This window comes from Coregonus lavaretus, assembly GCF_964263955.1.
Source record: "Coregonus lavaretus genome assembly, chromosome: 15".
Classification (NCBI taxonomy): Eukaryota; Metazoa; Chordata; class Actinopteri; order Salmoniformes; family Salmonidae; genus Coregonus; species Coregonus lavaretus.
In genome coordinates, this window is record NC_140002.1 from 4,794,598 (window position 1) to 4,812,330 (window position 17,733).

Here is a 17,733-nt window from a genome sequence, read left to right on the forward strand (position 1 = left end):
CTTTGCAGTTTGCTGCAATGAATAGAAAGATCTGAACTGCAACACTATCAATTAAATGAAGTTATTCAAGAGTTACTGCACAGACATTGAGGATAGTACTGGGAAGGGGATGCCTGGGGGTTCTGGGAATGCCTGGCTGTACACATCAGAGATGTACAGTTCATCTTGGATAGCTAGTAATGACAGTGCAGGGCAACTTGAATGCCTGGCTGTACACATCAGAGATGTACAGTTCATCTTGGATAGCTAGTAATGACAGTGCAGGGCAACTTGAAGACATCCTTCCTCCAGCAGAGTAGCGGCAGTCCCTTTGGTTTTACAGCTTCATAATCTGCATCCACCCATCTGTCCTATAGGCTTCCAGAGCCACCCACCCATCTGTCCTAGAGGCTTCCAGAGCCACCCATCTGTCCTAGAGGCTTCCAGAGCCACCCACCCATCTGTCCTAGAGGCTTCCAGAGCCACCCACCCATCTGTCCTAGAGGCTTCCAGAGCCACCCCTCTGTCCTAGAGGCTTCCAGAGCCACCCCTCTGTCCTAGAGGCTTCTAGAGCCTCCCACCCCTCTGTCCTAGAGGCTTCCAGAGCCATCCACCATCTGTCCTAGAGGCTTCCAGAGCCACCCACCCATCTGTCCTAGAGGCTTCCAGAGCCACCCATCTGTCCTAGAGGCTTCCAGAGCCACCCACCCATCTGTCCTAGAGGCTTCCAGAGCCACCCACCCATCTGTCCTAGAGGCTTCCAGAGCCACCCCTCTGTCCTAGAGGCTTCTAGAGCCTCCCACCCCTCTGTCCTAGAGGCTTCCAGAGCCATCCACCATCTGTCCTAGAGGCTTCCAGAGCCATCCACCCATCTGTCCTAGAGGCTTCCAGAGCCACCCACCTATCTGTCCTAGAGGCTTCCAGAGCCACCCCTCTGTCCTATAGGCTTCCAGGGCCATCTACCCATCTGGAGGAGGAGGAGGAGGGCGGCAGGTAGCTTAGTGGGTAAGAGCGTTGTGCCAGTAACCGAAAGGTCGCTGGTTCTAATCCCTGAGCCGACTAGGTGAAAAATCTGTCGATGTGCCCTTAAGCAAGGCACTTAACCCTAATTGCTCCTGTAAGTCGCTCTGGATAAGAGCATCTGCTATATGACTAAAATGTAAATGTAAAATGAGGAGGAAGGAGGGAGCATTGTCCTGGAGGAGGAGGAGGAGGAGGAGGAGGAGGAGGAGGATGAGGAGGAGGAGGAAGGAGGGAGCATTGTCCTGGAGGAGGAGGAGGAGGAGGAGGAGGAGGAGGAGGAGGAGGAAGGAGGGAGCATTGTCCTGGAGGAGGAGGGGGAGGAGGAGGAAGGAGGGAGCACTGTCCTGGAGGAGGAGGAGGAGGAGGCGGAGGAGGGAACACTGTCCTGGAGGAGGAGGGAGCACTGTCCTGGAGGAGGAGAAAGAGGAGGAGGGAGCAATGTCCTGGAGGAGGAGGAGGAAGGAGGGAGGATTGTCCTGGAGGAGGGGGGGGGAAGGAGGGAGGGAGCACCGTCCTGGAGGAGGAGGAGGAGGAGGAGGCGGAGGAGGGAACACTGTCCTGGAGGAGGAGGAGGAGGAGGGAGCAATGTCCTGGAGGAGGAGGAGGAGGAGGAGGAAGGAGGGAGCATTGTCCTGGAGGAGGAGAAGGAGGAGGAGGAGGGAGCACTGTCCTGGAGGAGGAGAAAGAGGAGGAGGGAGCAATGTCCTGGAGGAGGAGGAGGAGGAGGAAGCACTGTCCTGGAGGAGGAGGACGAGGAGGAGGAGGAGGAGGAGGAGGAGGAAGCACTGTCCTGGAGGAGGAGGGCTTGGCAGTGGCAGGGAGCAGCGAGACACCAGGGAGGGAACACTGTCCTGGAGGAGCTGGCGAGGTGGATGACGAGTCTAAGAAGCTTGTTTTTTAATCAGCGGTATGGCCGGGGAGGGAGAATTCCTCAGTGACATGTTGTATCATATCCTAAGTGCAACATCCTCTCTGCAGGATAAATAAAAGGGCCGCCTGTGATCAGGGGGAGATATATGATCCCCTCTCTTGGCTGAAGTGAGCCTCTGGTGACGTGTGTCGGCTCCCAGCAAGATTTGCTCGCCTCGTGGAGAAGGGCAGATAAATTCCCTGTTTGTTTTGTTTAACGTGACAGCAGGAAGGAGAGCAGATTAACAAGCACCGAGCCCTAGGCACCCAGGCACATGTTGATTGCGCAACCAGGCAACTACTCTGACACACACATACATGTACAGTACACAAACACACACACACACTTCTACACCTATTAATTTCACATCCGTATCAACATAACAAGGAAACCTTCCAATCACCCACACCAGCACACACATTCATTAGTCTCAAGCATGTCGCTGGTTTACCCTAGCAAAGCTGTTATAATAGCTATAGCTACATTGTAGAAAAACATGAATACAAACAGACATATAATGTTAAGCTCGGGGAGACAGTTGCAGTCAGAAGACAACATCTCCATCTATGATCATAGGGGTGACTAAGTGGAGTCAGACTCAGAACTGGAATGAGAGGGCTGCAGGGTTGCAGGGTACAGGGCTGCAGGGTACAGGGTACAGGGCTGCAGGGTACAGGGTACAGGGCTACAGGGTACAGGGCTGCAGGGTACAGGGTACAGGGCTGCAGGGTACAGGGCTACAGGGTACAGGGTACAGGGCTACAGGGTACAGGGCTGCAGGGTACAGGGTACAGGGCTGCAGGGTACAGGGTACAGGGCTACAGGGTACAGGGCTGCAGGGTACAGGGTACAGGGATACAGGGTACAGGGCTGCAGGGTACAGGGCTGCAGGGTACAGGGTACAGGGCTACAGGGTACAGGGCTGCAGGGCTACAGGGTACAGGGCTGCAGGGTACAGGGTACAGGGCTGCAGGGTACAGGGTACAGGGCTACAGGGTACAGGGCTGCAGGGTACAGGGTACAGGGCTACAGGGTACAGGGCTGCAGGGTACAGGGCTACAGGGCACAGGGTACAGGGCTACAGGGTACAGGGCTGCAGGGTACAGGGCTGCAGGGTACAGGGTACAGGGCTGCAGGGTACAGGGCTGCAGGGTGCAGGGTACAGGGCTACAGGGCTGCAGGGTACAGGGTACAGGGCTACAGGGCTGCAGGGTACAGGGTACAGGGCTACAGGGTACAGGGTACAGGGCTACAGGGTACAGGGCTGCAGGGTACAGCCACAATCTTAACATCTTCTCCAGGTGGAGCGTCTACTATTATATTAGGCTGCTCCTGTGCTGAAATATCCTCCCTGTGATTTACTGACCCACAGGCCCCATGTGGAGCTGTGCTGGAGCTTGGGAGGCGGATAGGTGGAGAGAGAGAGAGAGAGAGAGAGAGAGAGAGAGAGAGAGAGAGAGAGAGAGAGAGAGAGAGAGAGAGAGAGAGAGAGAGAGAGAGAGAGAGAGAGAGAGAGAGAGAGAGAGAGAGAGAGAGAGAGAGAGAGAGAGAGAGAGAGAGGTGGAGAGAGAGAGAGAGAGAGAGAGAGAGCGAGAGGGGTGTAGAGAGAAGGGCCCTTACTTATAGTACTATGAGCTGAGCATTCACATAATATTACACACGCCTATGGTGATTCTGCCCTGATCTATCATGCATCTTATTTTGCAAGAGTCTTCGCAAGAGAGTACAGTTAGAAAATTCCATGAAAATGTCAAGTACATATCATCCAGTAAAGCACATCACTTCAGTTCTGACTACTGGGTTTGTCAGTTACTCATACTTCATCCTTTTACCGTGTTTTGGGTGTAGACAAATACCTTTGATGCAATACAACCCCACCAGTCATATGTAGTATAGGGGCAGTTTACAGTGTAACCTGGGTTTTGTCATGTTGATTGGAGAGCACATACACGGTATAGGGAGGTTGAGGGCTTGTGCATGGTTATGATGACCAGCCAAGCAGAAAGGACCCCCCACCTTATCCATTAACACGCTGTAACCTCTCACCTCTGACCCCTGACCTGCCAGAATGGATTTCTAATGGAGGCCAGACGCTAACGCCAAGTGGGCAGGAGGGGTGAGGGGCGCTTGGCTCGACTCGACTTAGCGAGAAAGAGAGAAATACTCAGAAAAGGAAGTTTACAGCCGACTTCAGAGTGCTGCAGGAATATGGCTATTTATAAAGCTAGCGATCCCTTGCTGAAATTAATAAATACACACAATTGAAGGCATCCTGTTATTTTGCGGTGAGGACTGAGGAAGTTATTTTGTGGTACACTGATAATTTTGGTTAGAACACCAGGCTATAAATACTGTCAGCGCTGCATTCCCGCCCCCTCACTCCAAATGAAAAACTGGTGTAGGAGAAGAAGTGGGTTGTAAAAAATAAAACGTTTACAACTGTAAACTCCTTCAATTTCCAATCTTGTGAGATTCACTGTCACAACTTTGCTCTGTAAGACCTCACCTTGGCATTGAGAACAATTGTGGTTCAGGCCTGTCAGGAAAATATTTCTAGGGCATGTTAATATTCCAGATGCTTTTGCATATAAACAATCGTGAATCGCTCAGCGGATTTCTTTTGGGGAGGCAGTGCAGTGTGGTGATACAGCGATGTCTATCACACCAGCAGCATATCTCCAGCCTGTCACCAGATCCCTGTGGTTGGTCGGTCAGCCAGACTCTCTCTGTTTGTTCAGTCTAGTCCCTGGTGGATGGGTTTTTATGTAGAGCACTAGTTCTTAATGCCCCAGTCTAACAGAGGGTCCATTCCTCCCTCCTCCCCAGCAGCACTTAGCCAGTTAGCCTCCCCACTGGCAGTCTGTCTCCAGTCTACTGACTGTGGGACCCATACACACTCCCAGAGTTCACAGGCTCCAGGAGTAAACTTAGGGTAGCATGCCCCACTGAAAGCACTGAGCCCAAGGGAGAGGAGAGGAGAGGAGAGGAGAGGAGAAATGAGCTCTGACCATGGTTTGGAAATGTTAACGACAACATGTGTAATGACTAGGCTATTGGGCTAGGAGTCTTTCCCTATAACTAGGAACCCAGAGTTGTTCCTGGTCAGGTCACACATGGTCAGGAAAAAACTCCTGGCCCTCCAATGACAGCCCAGGATTCCATCCCGGATACGAGTCTCAGGTCATCTAAGGTTGTAGAAAAAGCCAGACCTTCAGATTTAGTATTTCCCTATGCACCCCTAGTTTGTCCCTTTAGTTAGAATGTCCGACAGCTCATCATTCAATCACCCCTAACTTTCTATCCAATCAGAGACATTCTATTTAGCCTGGTCGTTTAAAGTCCCGCCTCCAGCCTGTGAGTTTCGGTGAAGACAGAGAACAGACAGTTCGTGATTATCCACAGAAGTAATAGGAAGACTAGTTGCAGCATGTTTGACTGTATTTGTGAGTGCATCTAAAAGTAAGTAAGAATATGTCATGTTTATCATAGTGTATGTATGCTGCCAGGGGAATAAAGTAATCCGGTTTATTATCAAGTTATAATTTGTAATTGCTTATGCATTGTCATTGCTAGCAACTACGTTAGCTAATTAGTCAGGCGAACTATTTTCTATGCGTCATGCACACGCATAGAACTGCGTTGCAGTTATGTTCATGCTTGAGATATAAGAGTTAGGTCCCTTTATTATCGTGGTCATTCAATGCAGAGTTTGTTTACATTGTACAGCCTGCTGGTAACTGCAGCAGCTTATTAGAGATAGCAGGTTTAAGTTATGTTAGTGAGCGCTCTCGCTCCGTCCCACCATTTACATGGTCAGTTATCGCCCCTTCCAGTTGTCACGTGTCCTTGTCCTTTATAGTTGACCATCTATGTTAGCATACTAGATCTGTGCTGTGTAGTGGTGTATAGACGGCAGCTGTATTCTATGTTAGCATATTAGATCTGTACTGTGTAGCGGTGTATAGCGGTGTATAGACTGCAGCTGTATTCTATGTTAGCATACTAGATATGTGCTGTGTAGCGGTGTATAGACTGCAGCTGTATTCTATGTTAGCATATTAGATCTGTGACCAGGAGACCCATGAGGCGGTGCACAATTGGCTCAGCGTCGTCCGGGTTAGGGGAGGGTTTGGCCGGCCGGGATTTCCTTGTCCCATCGTGCTCTAGTGACTCCTTGTGGCGGGCCAGGCACCTGCAAGCTGACTTCAGTCGTCAGTTGGACGGTGTTCCTCCGACACATTGGTGTGGCTGGCTTCCGGGTTAAGCAAGCAGTGTGTCAAGAAGCAGTGCGGCTTGGCAGGGTCGTGTTTCAGAGGACGCATGGCTCTCGACCTTCGCCTCTTCCAAGTCCTTAGGGGAGTTGCAGTGATGAGACAACAATGTAAATACCAATTGAATATCACGAAATTGGAAAGAAAAAGAAGAGTACCAGTGTGTGGTTCATGGTGGTGAGGTGACAAGCCAATTAAGAGGCATCCATACTGCTCTAGCCGGCAGCCTTATAGTGATTCAATATCCAATCCAACAACCTAGCTTAGCTATCAGAACACAGGTGTAACCCTGCCCTATGTTACAAAGGTCATTATCATTAACATACATTACACTGTTGAGCTCCCTCTAATGAACCCATCTCTCCTACAGTCCCATTAAAGCTTGATTTTCCACTGCACCATCATTTGCCATGGTGAGGCAGACAGACGTCTACGCAGACTTTAATTACCAGCAGTGGTTTTAGGAGGTCCACCCAGCTTGAACATTAGCACCCTTTCCCATCTCTCCCGTCCCCGTCCTTGCCCCCGGCGGCCTAGCTGCTGTGACCCCGGCCTGTTGCCGTGGGATATGAGCTGGAGCCAGACAGGCTTGTTTATGGCCTCTGAGCGGCAGGAAGTGCCGTGAGGGATTCCTGTTGGACCTGTCTCGTAGTTCATTTTACTGCCACTTTTTTATTTACTTGTCATTCAGAGGAAAACAAGCAAGGGTTGAGCTTGTTACCGTCCTCAACCCCCCTCCTCCCTTTTAACCCCCCTCCTCTTCCCTCCCTCCCGCCATCCTCTGTGGAGGATGATAGTTTAAAAGCGGGTCAGGTCAATCAGCGGGGCTTGTCCTGGGAGTTATCCCCGGGCATCGGAGCTCTCTGTTTATTCCTCTCATATGTTTAATTCATTGGAGGACATCTTGATTAGCCAAGGGGTCTGTTTTTCATTCAAGATGTAAGATGGGATAGAGAACAGGCTAACCGCAGAAATCATGTTGTATACACTTCTGTAATGTCTGTTAAGGCCCGGAAGTAAAGCCTGACTGATCAAAGTTACATTAAGCTATTGACTAAAGGTTGAATTAGAGCTCACATCTACTTAGTTTGAAGCTGCTGTAAGACCAAGAGTAATTGAAATCAATAACACAGTGTCTTACTTTATTTCTGCTCAGAATACAGATGTTGATTTGGACATGAAAAGCACTGTTTGTGTTTTTGCCCTGTGAAGGACACACGTGTGTAGGACGTAAGCGATTCGGTCCAAGAGGCTTTGCAGAGAACATATCTCCAGTGTTCACGTGGCGTCCGGCGCTATCCCAGGGTGCACCACTCTAGGGCAATGTTTATGTGACCGGGCCGCACTCATGTGACAGATAAAGACTGGTAGAGTAAACAGGACTGGCGATACTGTGCTGATAGTGTGTTCCCATGCTTCCGCTACCTTCTATTTACCATCTGATGAAGTGGCCAATAAGCCATGCCGAGCTGTGCGGGGGCTGCGTGTGTGCTCGTGTGCACGTGTGTGTGCATGCCTTTATGTGTGTTTACGTGTGTTTGTATGTCTTTGTATGTGTGTCTGTGCGGGGCCCTGTATTTGTGTGCAGTGTTGTGCACAGTGGCCTATTGGAGCAGAAAGCCTGCTGCAGCTGGTTCCCATTTCCACCTGGAGTGCAAATATTGTCCGATGGAAATCAAAGTTAGGGCCAGGGTCAGGCGGTGGTGCTGGTTAGGCTTCTCCTCTCCTTTTCTCAGGTTGAACACGTGGCAGGGAGACAGTCGTGGATCCCCGTCCCACAAGGTAATCAACAGCTATTCTTATGTACAAAGAAAATAGCAATTAGCATCCCAGAGTTGAACTGTGGGCAAATATCCGGTAGCACCTCCGTCCTCCACCCACACATGCTTTAATAATCACCTGAGAGCTGCTGCTGCCGAGGCACGTGGAGGGCAGAAGACAAACACTAGTCCCAAACATCAAACTTATTAAAGGCTAATGTTACCTCATCCACAGTGTCCCTGGCTTTGGGCTTGGAGAGGTCTTGACTTGTATGACGCTTGAGGGATCTGAACATAGATAATTCCAGTCTACTCATACTTCAGATTTCGGATGTCTTTCTCATTAACCCCATTGGCTACAGCAACATTAATGGAGACTGACCTGCATCCAAAATGGCCCCCCATTCCCTATATAGTGCACTACTTTTGACCAAGGCCCATAGGAAAAGTAGTGGACTATATAGAAAATAGGGTGCCATTTGGGATGCACACTGATAGGAAGAGGACTTCCACCACGATCCCAGCAGCCAGCGTCTCCATCATCGCAGCACTCTGTGTCGCCACATTCCATCCCCAGGCACCGGTGAATGAAGAGCCATGGCGTGAAGGAGGAGGGCTACCAGACAAAAGCTCTCACGCTCCACTACCAGGGACACCCTGTCATGCTCTTGACCAAAGAACCATTGTGTTCTATCGGACCATGGGAATAAAGTCAATGTGCATAGGGACTTCTATGGGGGTTGTGATAAGCAGAGAACACGTCATCTACTTGTTTTTGTCAGTTCTGCAGCAGGAATATTGAATAATAGACTGTAGAATTACACATTATAAAAGCTCTATTCAAACAGACAGACAGACCGACAGACTACTAGTAGATGGAAGTGTAAAGCCTCAGTGGGAAAAGAGAAATTCCTCATGTTGTGAGAGAACTATGGGAGGCCTATCCATGGCCGTGGTTGGCTGAGGCCGGCTATGTATGAGCATGCAGGCAGGGAGGGAGGGAGGCAGGGAGGGAGGCAGGGAGGGAGGCAGGGAGGCAGGGAGGGAGGGAGGCAGGGAGGGAGGCAGGGAGGGAGGGAGGGAGGCAGGGAGGGAGGGAGGCAGGGAGGGAGGCAGGGAGGGAGGGAGGCAGGGAGGGAGGCAGGGAGGCCCTGAGGCCCTTACCATGGCAGCAGCAGCACACAGTGGGGAAAAGTCACGGATCAGTGTAGGAAATTGGGAATGTGAGGCATGCCAGATTAGAGGAAATCTGTTCCCCTGTAGATGAACACAGTCCCCTTCCCTGGGAAAACAACAAGCCCCCCTGCTCCAGGGGAAAGGCTCTCTCCGGCCCCAGGAGGCAGCAGAGACTGAGGCCACTTTAGTAGTGAGTGGGGTCATTACCAACACTCAACTACAGGCAAGTACAAGGAGAATAACAAAAAAAGTATCAATATACTTTAGGCTACATACAGTATCTTGTTTGAAAGTTAAGTGTTAAAAGTTTGTTAATAAAAAATTACAATACTTTAGTTTATGCATCTCCATTGAACACAGCACTGCTTACAGTCCTCCGAAGCTAAAGCTGCTGATAACAACAACACAGGTTATGGAGAGACAGACACACTGTGGCTGGAGTAGGGTTGGTGCGTGGGGTTTAAATACCTTGTTCTGTCCTGTCCAAAAAGGAGAGAGAAAACAAAACAGACAAAAGTCTGCCCAACCCAGCCTCCTGCCACATTCCCGGCAAGGACAGAGCCAGCGAAAGGACTATTATTTAGGCAGCCCGGGTGGCTCAGCAGAGCCTCTTAAACCCATTACCAGTGAGAGAGCCAGCACGCTTGATTTGAGCGTTTCAAAGCAGGAAGTAGCTAGCCACCACCGTTCACATTTAGGAGGAAGTGGGGAGGTAGGAGGGGATGTGGGGAGAGGGGCAGGGGGGCAGGGGGGCGGACACAAACGGATTAAAAACAAGCATTAACCTCACTGGCAAGCTCCCACACCTGCCTCACCTCAGAGGTAGTGGGCGGGCGGTTTGGGTTTGGGCAGATTTCCTAAGGCTTACGGAATGGGAGGAATCCCTTCTCTGAATGTGTGAGCGAGGGAGCAGAGACAAACTTAAATCGGAAGAGAGGACGAGATCAATTCTGCAGGGAACTTGGTGGTATTATCCATCCAATGCTCACAGAAGGGTAATTTCCTCGAATGGTCTGATCATATGATAAACAATAAGAAATATAACTGATAATCTTCATCTTCACCATCCTCTTCTTCACTATAGTCAAAGAGCAGGACACAGGCTTCCCGGTTTATTTACACACACACACACACACACACACACACACACACACACACACACACACACACACACACACACACACTCCCAAACTTGTAATCAAGAAATATGGTATTGGTTACTATCCACAGCCATAAGCCCATAACACTGATGGGTCATTCATGAAATGTGGGAGGTGAGGAACCCTGGGATATCAGTATTACCATGGATGCAGAGCCTCCTGATTTCTTAACAAGGATTTCCACTGCCTATACATTTAGAAAGTAAAAAAATACACAGCCTCTCTCTGTGTAGCATATATTAATGCCTTTCCTAAAACTAAACGCACAGCTAAATAAAAACACCACCATTCTACAGGCCTAGGAAGGCAGCAGGAACATGTGAAAACAGTGTCTGTGTATTTAATAATGCTCTCTTTTGTCCATGTTTTCTCAGTCATCTGGGCTAACTTAAGACCATTAAAAGCCACTCAAAGACTCCAGTTTAACCACTTAAGATTAGGACCCCTCCCATTTCCCATCTTTATCCCCGACATCAAAGAGCAGAACAAGACAGTCGGCACGCCACCTCATAACCGTCCATGCAAGAGGGGATCCGCAAAATCGCCCTCTTTTCAAGTGAGGTCACTGCCAATTAGGGCTCAGCCCTGGGCCTCAATACACACCCTCAACCCAGGAGGGTCTCAGCAATAAAGAGGATCCACAACCCAAATTCTCTCACTGACAAACCTCTCTGCTCTCTCTATACACACCCAGCCTGCATGGAGTGGACCTCCAGCCTCCCCACAGGTTCTCCCTTTGTCCCTTCACTACACACCGGCACGCTCAGCTCCAGCTCAACCTCAGCCCTCGCACCCCGGGTTCCCCTACCCGGCCTCCAGCACCTGTGCCCCTCTGCAGGGGGAGTTCCGGAGAGGAACCCCTTCAGGCACCTCACAGATGGTTCCAAAATTACACCTTCATTACCCTTCCTGGCCCTCCGTCTCACCCTCCTCCTCCGGCCAGCACTTCCTCTCAACGACGCAACACTTCACAATGACTGGTTGTTACTACAACACCTCAGCTGCTGACAGCTTACTGGGAGCACAGAGCAGGCCGTGGAGAACAGGCTCCCGTCCACCACACCACCTCTCTCCCTGCACCAAGCACAACATGTGGCGACTGGCATCTGTCAATCACATCCTTCTATAGGCTCACTAGAATTCTATTTCCTTGGGTTTGTTTACTCAGGCCTCTTTAGTGGAGATATCAAGAGGACACAACCCTCCTGAGCATGATGTCATGGGACTGGAATGTGAGTACAGAGAACTAAAACAACCCCTATGGCTTTTCAATGTGTCCCACTGTAAATGTTGATCTGAGGCCGTTGGAAGAATACCCGCGGAGCCTTAATTGATAATGACCATTAATTAACCGCTCGTTACGGAGTCTGTGTCTCATTTTCCAACCTTTTAAATGGGCCAAAGTGAAATCACGGGCCCAGCGCACTCATTAGTTCTGATAGGAAGGCATAAAATAGATGCACCTAACATGCATGAGCAAGTGCCATTTCCCCTGAGTGTCCAGGAGTTTATCCCATAAATGTAAAAATGGATGTAGCTATGTCCCCCTTCCCCCAAACTGTCCCCTCCCCTCTGCATGACGTGGGGGAGCTGGCTGCCTGGACTGCCTGCCTTGGCTACATACAGGATACAGTCTACATACAGGATACAGTCTACATACAGGATGCAGTCTACATACAGGATGCAGTCTACATACAGGATACAGTCTACATACAGGATACAGTCTACATACAGGATGCAGTCTACATACAGGATACAGTCTACATACAGGATACAGTCTACATACAGGACGCAGTCTACATACAGGATGCAGTCTACATACAGGATGCAGTCTACATACAGGATGCAGTCTACATACAGGACGCAGTCTACATACAGGACACAGTCTACATACAGGATACAGTCTACATACAGGATGCAGTCTACATACAGGATACAGTCTACATACAGGATACAGTCTACATAGAGGAGGCAGGCAGCCTGTAGGGAGGCAGTAGGGAGGGAGGCAGTAGGGAGGAGGCAGTAGGGAGGGAGGCAGTAGGGTGGGAGGCAGTAGGGAAGGAGGCAGTAGGGAGGGAGGCAGCCTGTAGGCAGGCAGTAGGGAGGGAGGCAGTAGGGAAGGAGGCAGTAGGGAGGGAGGCAGTAGGGAGGGAGGCAGTAGGGAGGAGGCAGTAGGGAGGGAGGCAGTAGGGAAGGAGGCAGTAGGGAAGGAGGCAGTAGGGAGGGAGGCAGTAGGGAGGGAGGCAGTAGGGAGGGAGGCAGTAGGGAGGAGGCAGTAGGGAAGGAGGCAGTAGGGAGGGAGGCAGTAGGGAAGGAGGCAGTAGGGAGGGAGGCAGTAGGGTGGGAGGCAGTAGGGTAGGAGGAAGGTAGGCATGCAAGAAGTAGGTAGGCAGTAGGGTGGGAGGCAGTAGGGAGGGAGGCAGTAGGGTCGGGAGGCAGTAGGGAAGGAGGCAGTAGGGAAGGAGGCAGTAGGGTGGGAGGCAGTAGGAAAGGAGGCAGTAGGGAAGGAGGCAGTAGGGAGGGAGGCAGTAGGGAAGGAGGCAGTAGGGTGGGAGGCAGTAGGAAAGGAGGCAGTAGGGGGGGAGGCAGTAGGGAGGGAGGCAGTAGGGGGGGAGGGCAGTAGGGAGGGAGGCAGTAGGGAAGGAGGCAGGTAGGCAGGCAACAAGTAGGCAGGCAGGCAGGCAGTGGGGAAGGACTGACAGATGACTGACCACTTCTGCAGTGGGATGACAAAGGGATGACAGTGGGAGAGGATGGATGAGTCATAGCCAGGGCTAACTTATGGAGCGCTTATATACTCGTGTTGCTGTACAGTGTACAAGTAAAGAGGTGTCACGCACATCCTGTTGTATCCAAATATAACATTGGCTATCAGTGTTAGCATCTATGAAATCATCCTGAAGTCATTACATTGTGGTTGCTGTATTCTATGGGCAGACCAAACTCCAGCTGAGCATGCTCTTAAGACACTCCCACCTACGAGCTCTATGTCCACCCCGCCTCCCCTCACACACTCACATACACTCTCTTCCCCAGCCTCCTCCATATCTCTCTTTAACTCTTCTCTTCTTCCTCCAGCTCTCTATGGAACAGCATCCAAATCCATTCGGTTAGATCATCGCGAGGCTATAAGCTATGCAGGCAGCTAATTATAGGCCAGGCTTTGGAGCGGAGGGCCAGATGTGACAGCATGCAGCGTTAGTGTGCGTGTGTGTTTGGCTTCCAGCAGGAGATTGAATCCTAGCCCCTCCCACTGAGCAATGCAGTACTGACTCATACACGATCAAGGCAGAGACGGCCAGGGTCTGCTGACTGACAATGAGCACATGCGAATACAGTCCTCTATTAGCATCACACACACGCACAGGTGTGCGAACATGCATGCATGCGTGCACGCACGCACGCACACACGCACACACAGTCTACAGAGCACAGCTGGTTATCCAGGGATTCATTAACATAAGTTTATCCGCAATTCATTGATGAAAATGCTACATGCTAAACTGGAGTTATGAATGAACATTATGCCCATTCTAGAATTCTAGACTCTTTACCTTGACCCATTTCCTTTCAGTCAATGTCGCACATGCATGCAGGTTGCACCAGTACTTGACAGAAGACAATTACAGATATTCACATACATGATACAAGATGGCAAATATCCACAGGCATTTCAGTATGAATGAATAAAGGACAACACTCATTCACAAATACTGTACACATAGAAACAGCCTACGTAGGTGGCAATGGATGAGATCAGCATACAACTCATTTCAGAGCTATTCAGCCCAGCTGCTTTGGGAGCTCTAGCTTGCCTTCTTTTTTATTTGTGAATGTGTGACACTGCTGCTTGGCTCCGTGTGTCTCCCTCATTCCCCTCCTCTTCGCCTCCACCCAGTGAAAGGAGAGAGGTCCATTCATGCGTTCAGTCAGCTGGGAGAGAGAGAGGAAACGGGGGAGGGCTGTGACGAATACACACACATATATATATATATATATATATATATTACCAGTCAAAGGTTTGGACACACCTACTCATTCAAGGGTTTTTCTTTATTTTTACTATTTTCTACATTGTAGAATAATAGTGAAGTCATCAAAATGACTATTATTATGAAATAACACATATGGAATCATGTAGTAACCAAAAAAGTGTTAAACAAATCAAAATATATTTTATATCTGAGATTCTTCAAATAGCCACCATTTGCCTTGATGACAGCTTTGCACACTCTTGGCATTCTCTCCCCAAGCGAGGGAAGCAGAGGGGGAGAGCGAGAGACAGGAGAAAAGAGCAGACCCCTTCCCCAAGCGAGGGAAGCAGAGGGGGAGAGCGAGGGCTAGGAGAAAAGAGCAGACCCCCTCCCCCTCCCTGCTCCTCTGGTATGAGTCAGACAGGCCAGTTCCCTTGATGCACTGCAGAAGCATAGTGTGACGTGACGTCATCCCCCGTCCCCCGTCTCTGCCCGGTGCGTAGAAATATCAGAGGACTGAACCAGCTCTCTGTCTCACACACACCAACACCACAGAGCAAATGTCATTCACAAACACACCATCGTCCTCACCAGTGAAACAACCAATGAGATGCGGAAGACAAGGGATGCGACACTCCAAAGAACTTCATTCATGAGCAACATTTAGATGTTTCCTGCCAGGTTTAGCACAGAGACAAAAAGGCATGATTCCCCATAACAATGTAAGCCTGTTTTGAAGTGATGCCTGGGGTAGGCGAGGCTGCCTGCCTGGCTGGGAATCAGGAGGAGTGAGTCAGAGTGGTGATGATGAGGAGCAGGTGAGGATGAAGATGAAAGCGAGGCTGAGGGGGGTAGAGCGGCTCTGGGCTGGACTACCTGCTGTCTTTCCCCCGTGGCAACGGCAGCTCGACGATGAGTCACCACTGCTCATCCGTAACCCCAGTGACCAGCCCTCCCTCCCTCCTCCCACCAGCCAGTGCTAGATAGCATCCTCTCCTCTCCTCCCACTGTCAGGCTGACCTTATCAGTAGTCAGCCCCCTTCACAGCCCCTTCCTCCCATCTCTCTCACACACATACACACACACAGCACAGTACCCATATGAAAGAAGAGAGGGAATGGGAGATGGGGAGGGCCAGGATGACTCACATGTCAGTGGTGACAGGCGACACCCGTTCCTCCACACAAACCTGCTTGCTACACCCCTTCCCCTGAACTCTGTTTATTTTTTACAACGTGGTGATTTGACTGCCTGCAATTTACAAGATGCTGATGTGGGTTGTTACCAATAGCAAGTACTAAGTGCTTCCCCAAGGAAGTCACACAGGACAGGGGAATGAGTTGATGGCCACTTAGCACCTGGGAGTCAGTACACATGGGCCATAACACAGAAGCAGGAAGAGGTTAACCCGGCTCATTTCCATCAAATCTAAATTAATGTCCCTCGATACACTATATATACAAAAGTATGTGGACACCCCTTCAAATTAGTGGATTTGGCTATTTCAGGCACACCCGTTGCTGACAGGTGTATAAAATCGAGCACACAGCTATTCAATCTCCATCAACAAACATTGGCAGTAGAATGGCCTTACTGAAGACCTCAGTGACCTTCAACGTGGCACCGTCATAGTATGTTCGTCAAATTTCAGCCCTGCTAGAGCTGCCCCGGTCAACTGAAAGTGCTGTTATTGTGAAGTGGAAACGTCTAGGAGCAACAACGGCTCAGCTGCGAAGTGGTAGGCCACACAAGCTCATAGAACGGGACCGGCAAGTGCTGAAGCGCGTAGCGTGTAAACATCTTCTGTCCTCGGTTGCAACACTCACTCCAAAGTTCCAAACTGCCTCCGGAAGCAACGTCAGCACAAGAACTGTATGGGTGAAATGGGTTTCCATGGCCGAGCAGTGGCACACAAGGCTAAGATCACCATGCGCAATGGCAAGCGTCGGCTGGAGTTGTGTAAAGCCGCCATTGGAAACGCATTCTATGGAGTGATGAATCACTCTTCACCATCTGGCAGTCCAACGTACGAATCTGGGTTTGGCGGATGCCAGGAGAACGCTACCTGCCCCAATGCATAGTGCCAACTGTAAAGTTTGGTGGAGGAGGAATAATGGTCTGGGGCTGTTTTTCATGGTTTGGGATAGGCCCCTTAGTTCCAGTGAAGGGAAATCTTAACGCTACAGCATACAATGACATTCTATACGATTCTGTGCTTCCAACTTTGTGGCAACAGTTTGGGTTCCTGTTTTATCATGTAAAACGAGGTCCATACAGTAAAGCGAGGTCCATACAGAAATGGTTTGACGAGATCGGTGTGGAAGAACTTGACTGGCCTGCACAGTGCCCTGACCTCAACCCCATCGAACACCTTTGAGATGAATTGGAAAGCTGAGTGCAAATCAGGCCTAATCGCCCAACGTCAGTGCCCGACCTCACTAATGCGCTTGTGGCTGAATGGATGTTCCAACATCTAGTGGAAAGCCTTCCCAGAAGAGTGGAGGCTGTTATAGCAGCAAAGGGGAGACCAACTCCATATTAATGCCCATGATTTTGGAATGAGATGTTCGACGAGCAGGTGTCCACATACTTTTGGTCATGTAGTGTACGTTGAGAACAGCAATCGGATAGTCTGGGTACTAGTCAGTTAGGATATCATTCCACTCCTTGCCATGCTAAACATATATCTATCTTCGGCATATGACACGGAGTACAAGGAGTGGAATATTAGCTAAATAGACTGTTTGTTACCCAGGCTAGATATAGGATAGAAGTTGACAGAAGACAAGTAACAAGGAAGCTCCACCCCCTCACCTCTGGCTACTTTATCGCCGACTTGATGCTTTGGGGTGTAGACGATGTTACCCCAAAATGCAGAAGAGAAGATATCAATGAAAGCATTCTTATTCAAAGTGACTTACAGCCAGTGCATTCAACTATGGTAGGTAAAACCACATATCAGTCATAAAATGTTCCTCAATGAAACTACATTGTCAACATATTTTGACAAAGTGATTTATTTATCACTGAAATATAGAAAACACAAATGCTCTGAAAAGTGTACATGCAGGCTCACATTATTTAAAGAGTGGGATTTCAGAGGGATTTCAATTTGGTGATGCATTATTTCAGTCCCTCAAATGTTTATAAATAACAGTGTTGAACAAATTGTAGATGTGTACAACAGTTCAGCCATGGTAGGTTAGCTGTTCTCAAAGATTAGCTAATGCAATCTTCAGACTTAAGCAATTTAGGTAAACATTGCAACATCGGGGAGCTGTCAAAGCTGTGCACTTGAAACCATCAATCATCGTTATGTACATAATGTTTTTGGGTGAAAGCTCTTTCATTCTATGACCAAATTAAGAAATCAGGGCATAAACACATCAGCTTTTCCTTCCCACTGTCTTTATAGATGTGAGAGTGAAACGCCAGTTAACTCAAATCGATCATCCGATTCATTAAGGAACCATCCAGCAC